The sequence below is a fragment of the Neurospora tetrasperma genome, assembly GCF_000213175.1.
Source record: "Neurospora tetrasperma FGSC 2508 unplaced genomic scaffold NEUTE1scaffold_81, whole genome shotgun sequence".
Lineage (NCBI taxonomy): Eukaryota > Fungi > Ascomycota > Sordariomycetes > Sordariales > Sordariaceae > Neurospora > Neurospora tetrasperma.
This window is the reverse complement of record NW_009799179.1, coordinates 5,919,814-5,931,747: the sequence shown is the minus strand read 5'-3', so window position 1 is coordinate 5,931,747 and position 11,934 is coordinate 5,919,814.

Below are 11,934 nucleotides of genomic sequence, written 5' to 3'. Positions count from 1 at the left end.
CCCTACTATATTACCTCCCTCTATCTCGCCGTTAAACTGCCCTCGTATTGCCATATCCCCTATCTATCGTACTATACTTCGTCGACCTTGTAAATCCGCTAGCGGCTCCTTATAGCCTTCCTCGACGGTTATTAATTTAATTTCTAATACTTAGGACGTTGTCGGTAATATGTAGGAGACGCTCCCCGTAGAGGGTAGAGTTTAAACGGCTGTAAAAGTATTTTAGAATAATAGATTTAAGACTATAGTAGATATAGCGAAGGTATTTCGAATTTTATATAAATAAATCGTAGGCCGCTGTAAGGGGGTATAACCAAAGTTAGAGAATAGGGGTAATTATATACTATTAATTAGGGAGGAGGATTTTATTATACATGCTTAGATTAATATACAAATATCCATTGGTTAGTAATTAATTTTATAATTGTAAAATTAAAGTAATTATACCTTATAGGGATTGAGATAAATCCCTAGTAGTTAATTTCAATTATAACTACTTTAATAAGATTAAATTGTAACGACGGTAGCGATACTTCTATACTTCGTACTTTAACTATATAAGTACGGTGTTACTTATAAAGAGGCGCTTTTTATAGTATATGTACTAAATTTATAGTATAGGTTCGAAAGGTATTATAGATTAGAGTAGACGTCGAAGTCTTTTATTTGTTCAATAATACTATTACCAAGTACAACGTTAAATTAGATAACGTTTGGAACGGTAATGAGTCTAGTTTTAGAGTTGGTGTATTAAATAAAGCTTATTATGTATAAATTTATATTAAGATAATTGAAGTCTAGTTAATTAACCCTAATTAAAGAGTTTTTATTATTGTCTTTAAGGCCGTTTTTGTATTTGGTCGGACTATACCCCCCTTCGTCTTGCTCCCTAGCATTAATATTATATTTAAGTATATTAACAACTCCCTTAAAGATAGGATAGTTATTACGGCCTCTTTATGAGGTTATATAAATAACTAGTATGTACTAGACTAGTTCAAGTACTGGGAGGAGCACTTACGTCCCCTTAATAAAGAGGAGAGGAGAGTTTTAATATTAGACAACTATAATAGTTACTATACTATTGAATTTCACGAGTAGTATAAGAGGAATTATATTACCCTCTTCCTCTTACCCCTTCATTTAATTTACTTTCTTCAACCTTTGGACGTTGGGATATTTTAAATTTATAAGTACTTTTATCAAATTAATATACGTAAGAAGCTCGCTTTCAATAATATTGACTATACTAAACTGGACTTTCTGGATGGCTTTAAGTATATACGTAGGAAGGTAATAAAAAGAAAGAATATCTACTCTATTTGGAAATGTACTAGTTTGAGTCCCTTTAACCCTAATTTAATACTATTAAACCTTTGTAATCCCTTAACTTTATTAACTAATAACGAGTATATTAAGTAGAAGCGAGGGTATATTATTCTTTTTATAAAGTAGGGGATTATTAATCTTAGTTTCAAAAAAGAAGCAACGGTATTTTATATACTAGGAGAGCCCGCTAGCGATATTAATATACCGAGCAGCCCCCCTATTGCAATCAATCCTAGTCTAATAGAGCCATCTATACTAAAAAGCAAGGTCTACACTATTAAAGACTGGAGTAGTGCAACAACCCCAGCACTCAACCTTCCTACTATTAAAGAGTATAGCAAGTATATTAATTAACGGCTATCGTCTATAATCAAGGGTAATTGTACTATTTCACCTACGGTCTTATATGTATTAGCTAAGAGAGACAAAACTAGTAATACTCTCAGTCTAGTAGCCGTAAGGGAGGTTGAACATACTCTCAATCTAGTAGCCGTAAGGGAGGTTAAACTTAAACGCAAGCGTAAAGAGGAAGCAGTCGAAGAAGTATTACGTAACTAACGTAATACTAACCGCTTATTAAGATGTAGCGGTACTATTGTTGTTGGAGATGGTCGATTACGTGCTGTAATAGATGAATATTATCGTATAGCTCTTAGTATGAAAGAGGACGAACGTATTTATATTCGAGAGCTTTAATAAGAGTAGACTACGTTGAGAGTGTAGATTAGTAGATTTATTTCTATTCAAAGGACGTAGATAAGCAACGAGAAGTTATAGTTATAGGTTCTCAAGACCTCCAGAAAAGAGATTAAAGAATTTGCAATACTATATAAGGTATAGTTTACTAATAGAGATTGGTTGGTTGATAAATACTGTAAGGAGAGAGTACGGCGTTGGAATTACTTCTAATTATAATAAGAGATTGCTATTAGTAATAAGGTTGAGAAGTTGGGGGGTTAAAGGAGTATACGTAATATAATTCTCCCTTTATATTAGTAACCGTCCGGTAATCCCCTTAAACTATATACTCTATAGGTATTTAACGAGTTAAGAAAGAAGGTTATAAATGAAGCAATTATAATTTGGCTAACTAATAAGGGTATTATATTAGTTAAAGAAGAAGTAGATGAGCTTGAACTTATTAATAATGAACTAGTTGATGCTCAAAAAGATCTAGACTGGTAGCATCCTAACGACAGACGATGGGTATGGATGAATTAAGAAGACGAGGAGTATGAGGAGTATGATGATGAAGCTATTTACGACGACGACGACGACGACGAGGGGGGGGAGGAGGAGGAGTATGGGGATTCTGACTGCGAGGAGGTTGAATGTAATTTCTAGTATAAACAGATTTATGTGCATATAAAATAACGATAATTTTACGTGTTAATACATATACTAGTCGTATTAACGATATTGCATGCAGCTGGAAAATATGGATATATTACTAAAAAAAATTATTGGCTCCGACAATGCTACATTGATTTGCTAGCAAAATAGCGGTGTAGGGAAGTACCCCGCTCGGTACGAATCAATGTCCATATACGAATTAATATCCCTGACTAGTGGCTCGCCCGCTAGTCTGACGGTCGATTTTGTAGACCTGACGAGTAATAGTAATAGCGTTTATACGGTTATAACCCCCTTAAGGGAAATAATACCTTTATCTTCCGCTATAGGATTAGAAGGAACTTTATTTTAGGGTAATTAATAGTTTAATTAAAAATATTCTATTAGAATATAGGAAAATTGTATAAGAGAAGGAAGTTTTTATTCGAATAAAAGGAGATTTATAATATTATAGCGATTTAGGAGTTGGGTAGAAATTTAAATAGGAATATTTACTATCCTAAAGGCGGGAGATATTTCGGGGTCGATTATTTAAAAAAAGGGAGGGTAGTAATATATATAAATAAGAGGTAGAATTTGAAGGACCTTAATTTCTAAGCCGGGAAAGATTAAACTATAGTAATATTTAAAAATTTAAAGGATTTAATGACCGTTTATTCTATTTACTCCTTTATTTTAATATAAAGAATGCTAAAATACTAGTAAGGGTCGCTGCTCTTCGAATTCTTTAAAATTGGGCCCCTAGCGGGAAATTAAATTATAATTAGGGATTTCAACCTCTACTATTCCAATTAGGATTTAGAGAATAGGATTAATTTAAGGGCTACCCGCCTTCTTATATAAATATAACGCTAGAAATTTAATTTATTTACCCTCTATAGCGAGCCAATAAAGTTTATTAATATAATATAAAGCGAAAGAAATAGAATAATTAATTATATATAATTATTACTTAGGGTTAAGGCTGAATACTAGGGAATATAGCAGTACGAATAAACCGGCTTAGACTATTACCTTTAAGAAATTTAAATTTAAGTAGGAAGAAGGAATAGGAAAGTAAAAAAGGAAGGAGGATATATTTAGCGTTTTATAAATATAGTAAAAGTAAAGGAGGTAGTAGAGAAACGAATTTTAATCTTAAAAAGGATTAATATAGTAGAAGATTTCGAATTAGCCTTTTATAAACTCGATAGAGAATTTATAAGTATTACGGAAGAATTCGTCCTACACCGGAAGAAAGGTCGAAGGAGGAGAGCGAATTAATAAACGTTAGGATATAAAACGGTTATAAAGGAAGTATAGTAGAAGTATTAAATATAATTTAAATACTAAATAGTATTAAATTAGAGGGATTTTATTAAAGCGATAATGAAAAAAAAGAGAATAATTTCGAAAGTATAATAAATTATATAGTACGAAAGCGTCGCTAAGGCTTTAAAGAACCCGAATTAATTTTAACTATTAAAGAGATAGGCCCGAATTCGAAGTTATTGGCTAATAGATCCGTCCAAACTATTAGTCCTTTAAACCTACGAAGGGGTAATAGAAATCGGAGACTATAGTAATAAAGCTAAAATCTTTATTAATTATTTTTTCTAGAAAGTAAATATCCTAATAAATTATTTACCGAATTAGACCGAACTATTAAATAGTATTAACTAATAATTATTAACGAATTAATTATTAAAGAGGATGTTTAAAACGTACTCTCCTAAATAGCGCTTAATAAAGCTCCGGGCGTCGATTAATATTTTAATAAATTTCTAAAGTTATATAAGCAATTATTTTAATAAGTAATAGTATATTTAATATCCGTTAGCTTCCAGCTTGGATATTTTCTATAATAGTTTAAAAATATAAAAGTAATTATTTTTAAGAAGCCTGGGAAGAGTGCTACTTAATAGAAGTTAGCGGGTATATAGAGGCCTATATCGCTATTTAGTAATATTAGAAAAATCTTCGAAGTATTTATAGTAAAAAGATTTATATAGGTAGCCGAAGAATTTAACTTCTTACCGGAGGGCTAAATAAGTAATTAAGTAAATTATTTAATAGAATTTATAATCCGGGTAATTACCGATATAGTATATACGGCTTAAAAACTCGGGGCTATAATATTTTTTATACTCTTTAATTTAAAAGAAGTATTTAATAGAATTAATTATAAGTAGTTTCTATATATTTTATAGTAAATATAATTCCTAATATAAATTATTAAATAAATAGTAAATTTTATTACTAATAGAAGAAGTTCCCTCTTCTTTAATAATATAATATTCCGCCCTTATACTATTATAGTAAGTATACCCTAAAGTTCCCCCCTCTCCCTTATTCTATTTATTTTCTTTATTATTCTATTATATTGGAAGTTAGTAATAATCCTAAATATAATTACTATTAGCTTTGTAAATAATATTAATATTATTATAATAGTCCGTACTACCGAAGAGAATTATTGGATTTTATAAATAATATAGGAAATATATTTAAAATAAATAGGGGCGACAGGTATAGAATTTGAAGTACATAAAATAGAATTAATATATTTTATACGGATAAGGGTACTAAGGATGGAAATTCTCTAATTTAAAGACGTAGTATTTTAATTAATAGAATTTATAAGATTCTTAGGGGTTTAGTTAAACTATAGATTTAATTACCGGACTTATATAAAAGTAATAAAATAGAAAATAAAAATTCAAACGAATATATTTATAGAATTAATTATAAAAATATAGGGTTACTCCTTTATTCGGGTAAGGGAAATATATACTAAATATATTTATAACGCTATTATATACGGAACTTTAATATTCTACTAACTAACCAAAGTCTATAGGAAACTATAAAGGATTATAATTAGACTAGTAAAATATTAGATTAAATATTTAAAAGTTATTATTAGAGCGTATAAAATTATATTAATATAGAATTTAAAAATAGAAACCTTTTATCCGCTATTTAACCTCTACTTTAATAAGAAAGTCCGGGTTTTTAAAGAAAGGCTTGCCTAAATAAATTAAATAAAGTTCGTTCGGGGAACTATAACCTAAATTATTAATTATATTTAAATACAAAGGGTCAAAAATCAGTTACTTACTAATAAATTAAAGAGTAATATAATTAAAATTCGGTAGGCCGAAGTATAAATATTAATAGAAAAGTTACTAATAATTATAACCGGTCCTCCCTTAGAATTAAGGACCCTATTACTACCGTTATAAGCCCCGGAACCAATAGTTACTAATTATAAAAAATAATTAAAGGATATAATAAATTAAGAGTAAATATTATATTATAATTACTATTTAGTAACGGTAATAATTAAATTAAATTAATAGTACAAATTTACTATTATTAACCTTAACCCTAAATTTAATAATAAAATTATTTAACGATATATAGTTAATATAAGGAAGGAAAGAAGAAAACGTCGAATAATAGAGGAAGATAAAAACGAATTATATTTATTAATTAAGGCGAAGAATTCTCTTTTAATTTAAATTAGAACGGAAATTATCGGACTCCGGGCCTTCCTCTTCCGGAGGAAAGTACTAAATATTTAAATACCTATTTATATTTATAGGTTCGAAAAGGAGACCTTCGCCTATATTATTTTAAATTACTTTAATATAGAAATTTTCTTCTAATCGGACCCCGATAATTAGTTATTAATAAAAGAGGAATTTTAAGAATATTTAAATAATAGAATTAAAACCGAGAGGATATTATTATAAGTATTAAAATTAGGTAAATTAAGGGAGTATTATCTAATAATCGAATTAGAGGAGGAGTAGCGTAAGGAATTCGTAAAATATTTTTAAAAAGGGAATAAATTATTAATAATACTAAAATAATAGGATAGGGGATAAAGAGGAAACGATTATATTAATTATAAGTACTATTTAATTAATACTTAATTATATTTAAGAAGCTCTTCAAATAGTACTATTATACGAATTTAACTTATAGTAATTTTATAACGTTATTAAACCTAATCTTCGTTTATAATAGGGCGGCCGGGGGTATCGAGGGCTATAGGATTATTAAAGGTAATATTATTACTATTAGAATTAGAGATTGTATAAATAAAAGTAATAATATTACTACTACTAAATATAATATATATAAGAGTAATTATACTACTATTAGAATCAAAAATAATATAGATTGGGTTTATAGTATTATTATTAAAAAAGGAAGGAGTATAACTATAATAAATATCCTTTATAATTAATTTATAGTAGCCCTTTTATTAAAAAATAATAGTATTATAATATAGGGTACGGAGAAGATTATTAAAATTATTAGGGAGATTATTTTATATTAAACGTTTATATATATATTTAGTAAAATAATTAGTAGTACGAACGAAAGCGTCCAATTTTCAATAATATCTAGCCGGGCTATTTAATATTATAATAATAATTACCGACTAAATAGTGTTATAAGTATTATAAAGGCCGGTAGGAATATTTAATATATATTTATTAGTAGTAAAAATATAAATTGTATTTTAAGAGTCGGTAATTAAAAATAGAATTTAATTAGAGAAGAAGGATAAGAAAAGGAAGAATATAAAATATATTAGAAAATAAAACGAAATAAATCTTACTAGCGATAATTTTACAAAAAAGGTTAGGAGAAGCGGGCTTTTAATTAATCTTCGGAACTATAGCGAAATTTAAAGTATAATAAAAGTAAAGGATTTTATAAATAATATTAAATAGGTTAATATATAAATTAAAAATAATAAGAGAAATAGCTATACTAGTTAGGAGGGGCTATAAAGTCCGGATTACTATAAAAAATATAGGAAAATATTATAAGTTTTAAATAAATTAGAATTACGAAACCTAGGGAGGACGTAGGGCCCGGGGACAGATCGGAGGAAGAGACTTCTAAATTGGAAGTAAAATTAATTAAGTTAGGGCGGTTATAACCGGAGGAAACTATTTTAAATAATAATTAAAATAGGAAAAAATGAAGAAAGAAATTAAGAAGGGGTACTATAAGGAGGATTATATAAATAGAAAAGAAGGTCCTTACGCTATTATAAATAGAAGTAGAACCGAGGAGTAGGAAGTAAAGGGACGGGATAGAAGTAATTATAAATAGAGTAAGGAAGTAGAAAAGTAGGGAAATAAATAGGAAGATAAAATAGAAAAGTAGGAGGAAGGTAGAGGAAAGAATAGTAGAAATTAAAACGGAGAAGCGGCGAAAGAAGGCGGCGTTCTAAGTCCTATTTATATTATCCTTATTATTCTAATATTAGAATAATATAGCGAAGGAAGAGACGAAATCGGTTTGCTATAATAATAGGTAAGAATTATTATAATTATAAGTAAAATAGGAGTAGTATAGAGATCTACAACCGAAATAAAGTTAGAGGTTTTTACCCGGCGGCGCTTAACGCCGTACGGTTTTCCCCTCCAGAGAACTAGAAAAGAACCCTATGTTAATAAGGCACTATAGTTCTATAGTATAGGGTAAAAGATTATTATTATTATTTTCTCTTCCCTCTTTTCTTTATTAGAACCCCCAAATATTTCTATTGGTTGTAGTCTATTAATAATAACCTATATATTCTTCTTACTTTTTAATACTTTATTTACGTTTTAAATAGATTAGTTAGAGAATACTACCGTATAATCTACTACTTATTCCTCTAGGGTTTGAACTTTCTCTAGTTTTAAAAACCTTATAGCGTTAGTTTTAATTAGCTCTTTTAGTTCGGGGTCCTAAATATAAAAGATCCTTCTATTAAGGTCCGTATAGCCTACTAAGTAACCCCTTCTATTATATACAGTAAATTTATCCTTTTAAACTCTTCTCTACTTCTTAATATAGTAGTATACTATATAATAATATGTCCTAAGATACTTAATATTTGGCTTTGGGTTTGGAATACCTATAGCCTAGCTTAAAACTTCGTAAGGATTAATATATTCGTTATTAGCCTTTATTAGTAGGAGGTTTATAATTTTAATGATAGAATCGACGACGAAAGGCTACAATTCGATAGGTATTTAATATTAAATAATAGTAGCTCTCGTCTTCTTTATTATTACCCTTCCTACCTTTTCTACGGCTCTATTTATCTAAGGGGTATAGGCTAGAATTTTTATAATTTTAATACCTTCCTCTCTTCCTTATATAATAATTTTATCGTTTTAGAAATCTTTTGAACTAAAGTTAAATTCTGTCCCGCTATCGAAACTTGGGACTTTTACTTTTAGCCCGGTTTGGAGTTCAACCTATTTCTTCTATTCTTTAATCGCTATAAATCCTTTACTCTTTTCCCTTACTATTTTTACCTAATAGAAACCTAAAATTATATATATAAAGTATATAATATAGTGAATCCTTAAGTAGCCTACTATATTATAATTCTATATATCAACCTTAACTAATTCTAATAGTTTAGTAATTATTAGATTAGAAACTTTATATATAATATTTATTAACTTACTTCGAAGATAAATGTTATAGTCGGATCTCCCGGCGTTAGTTAGCTTAATACTAATATTTTTATAGGCCTTAATAACTTATTCTTTACCGGCGTATATTAATCTACGGTATATCGTTTTAAAATTGATTATCGCTATTAACGCTAGTTTCGGTACCTATTTCTAATACTTTTTATCGAGGTCTTTCGGTAGTATTGTAGGAAGGATTAGTAGATTCGCTACCTAGTTAGTTATATTATATATTTTTACCGATATATTTACTTTTCTTAAAAGTAATTATATTGATTTCTATTAATTAGATTATTCTACTATCTAATAACTCTATTATTATGATGAGATTGATTAGTATTGATGGATAGAGTATAGTATTTTTGATTTCTATAATAAAATCTTTTTTATATCTCGTAGTTAATTTCAATTCTATTACCCCTATATAATAGGATCGGGTTCTCTCCCCACTTCCGACTTAATGTATAACTGGTTTTAGTAATAGGTATAATTCTATAAATTATTTTATATCGTTAAAAAATTAGAATTATAATTAGTATTGTATAGTATTATATTTCGTATTATAGACATTATTTTAGGAGCTTGTTAGACTTTAATAAAATTATATTAAACGCTATTTATATTAGTAGTTTGTTCTAAACCTATTAGAAGCTCTAATAAAAATCCTCTTCCTAATTATTATTAAATAATAGTCTTCCAAAGCTAAATAATAAGTTAGAGTTAACGGTAGGGCTAGTAGGAAGGTTATTGATATTAGTATTATTATTAGTAATAGTCGCCGTAATACTACTATTACCCTTCTTAAAAGCTATAACCTTTATTTTATTCCTCCAAATATTTAAAGCCTTATTGGGCTCGTATTATTAATAGTCCGGAATATTAGGAACCCGGTAATAATTATAAGCGTAGTACTTTAAACCTTTAAAAATCTTCTTCTAGCGAATATTATAATTAATAAATTTCGGGCCGTCGTCCCCGGTCTTATTATCCTTCACCGTATCCTTAGTATTAATTTCAACCTTTACTACGACTATATTAATATAATTCTTCTAAGTATTAATTAAAATAGATAGATGGGCTAAGAATAATATAATAGTCAGTTTATTCTTATTTATATCCGTAGCCTATAGTATAACTTTAGTAGGAAATGAATGCTTAATAGTATTAAATAGATTGGTAAATTCGACCGTCTTATCGATTTTATATCCAATATCCTTTATACGTTTATACAAAGCTTGCTAGCGTATTAGGAAAGCTTCTAAGGTAGTAAACGAGGTATATTTGATAGTTTAGTATTCGTTAAAAATATTACTCTTAGCTTCGTTAGTAATATTAGAAATACTATTCTTAATAAAATCGAAAAGATACTTAGGGTCGTTATTATCCTCGTTCTAACTATTAATAAATAAGGTATTCTAAATCTTCTCATTATAAATCGTAGAGTAAATAATAGTTATAGCCTTAACCTAATTTATATAATACTAATACTAGCCTTTCTTATCCTCTACCTTAATTATATTATCGATAGTAGGCTCGGGAATATTAATAGTAATATAAGTCTTTAGGCTATATAATATAAGTTTAACCTTTAAAGTACGAGCCTAAGCGTTGATATTAGACTTGCCTTTAAGGGTAATTAAGGTAGCAGTGTTAAAAGATATAGTATTTAATCTATTGTTATAAAGGAAGAAATTATTCTAATGTAAATTTTAGTAATCCGAGTTTTTGCTTGTTATAATTGGGACGATATATAGGTAAACGTATTTTAAATCGCCTACGATCTTTATCGATTTTGTTGCTTAATAGATTCTTATTTAAAGTTTGAAAAGGTTTATTGCTTAATAATAAGGAGATTGCCGTATAAAAGGACTTATAAACAAAAAAGGACTTGTAGATAGTACTTATATATAGTATATATTCGATATTACAATACTACAATCTTAGATTAATTCGCGCTCAAATAGTATCGCTCGTCTTCTTATTGATTTGCGCCCGGTGTCGCTCATCTTCTTATTCTTATATAACTTACGCTCGAAGAGTATCGCTTATTATCATATCGATTTCTAATACTTGTAGATAGCTATACGTAGTATTGCGATACAGAATATTGCGTATAGAGGGTTTATAACCTCTTGGACTCGTAGGTATAAGAAGCGTAATGATTGTGCTAAACTAAGAATAAGAAAGGAAAAGAACTGTAGAGGGCTAAAATACATAGTGGTGGCGCCCTAATGGGCCCTATATGTGACCAAGCAATTTGGGTATGCCAGTGAATGGCAATCTGGGCGCTCCACACCACAACAAGTAATCCTAATTCCCTAGAGATAGGTTAAAGGCGCTTCCGCCGAAATAGAAGGGGTAGAAATTAAGGGTATCATCTATTTTAGAATAAATATCTATAATTATAAATTAATTATTTATACTTACGTAGTCCCTAAATTAAAATTCCCTATAATATTGAGAAAACCGTAATTAATTATAATAAAAGCCTATTTAGTTCTACATAAGTATAGATTTTAATACGGGGTAGCCGGGTATTAGATCCCGTATTTAAGATATACGCTTAAAGGGTCTTCCCCTCGCGCTATAGAGATTGAAAAAGCTATTTACTATTTAACTACTACCTTCGTAGCTATATTAAATAGGATTAAGAAAGAAAGTGGTAGAGAGGCTGCGGAAGTAACAATATTTACTATTAGTTTGCGAAATGTAGAAAAGGCTCTTAAACCCAAAGTCGACCTAATTAATGAAGAATTAAGGACGAAGATCCTTA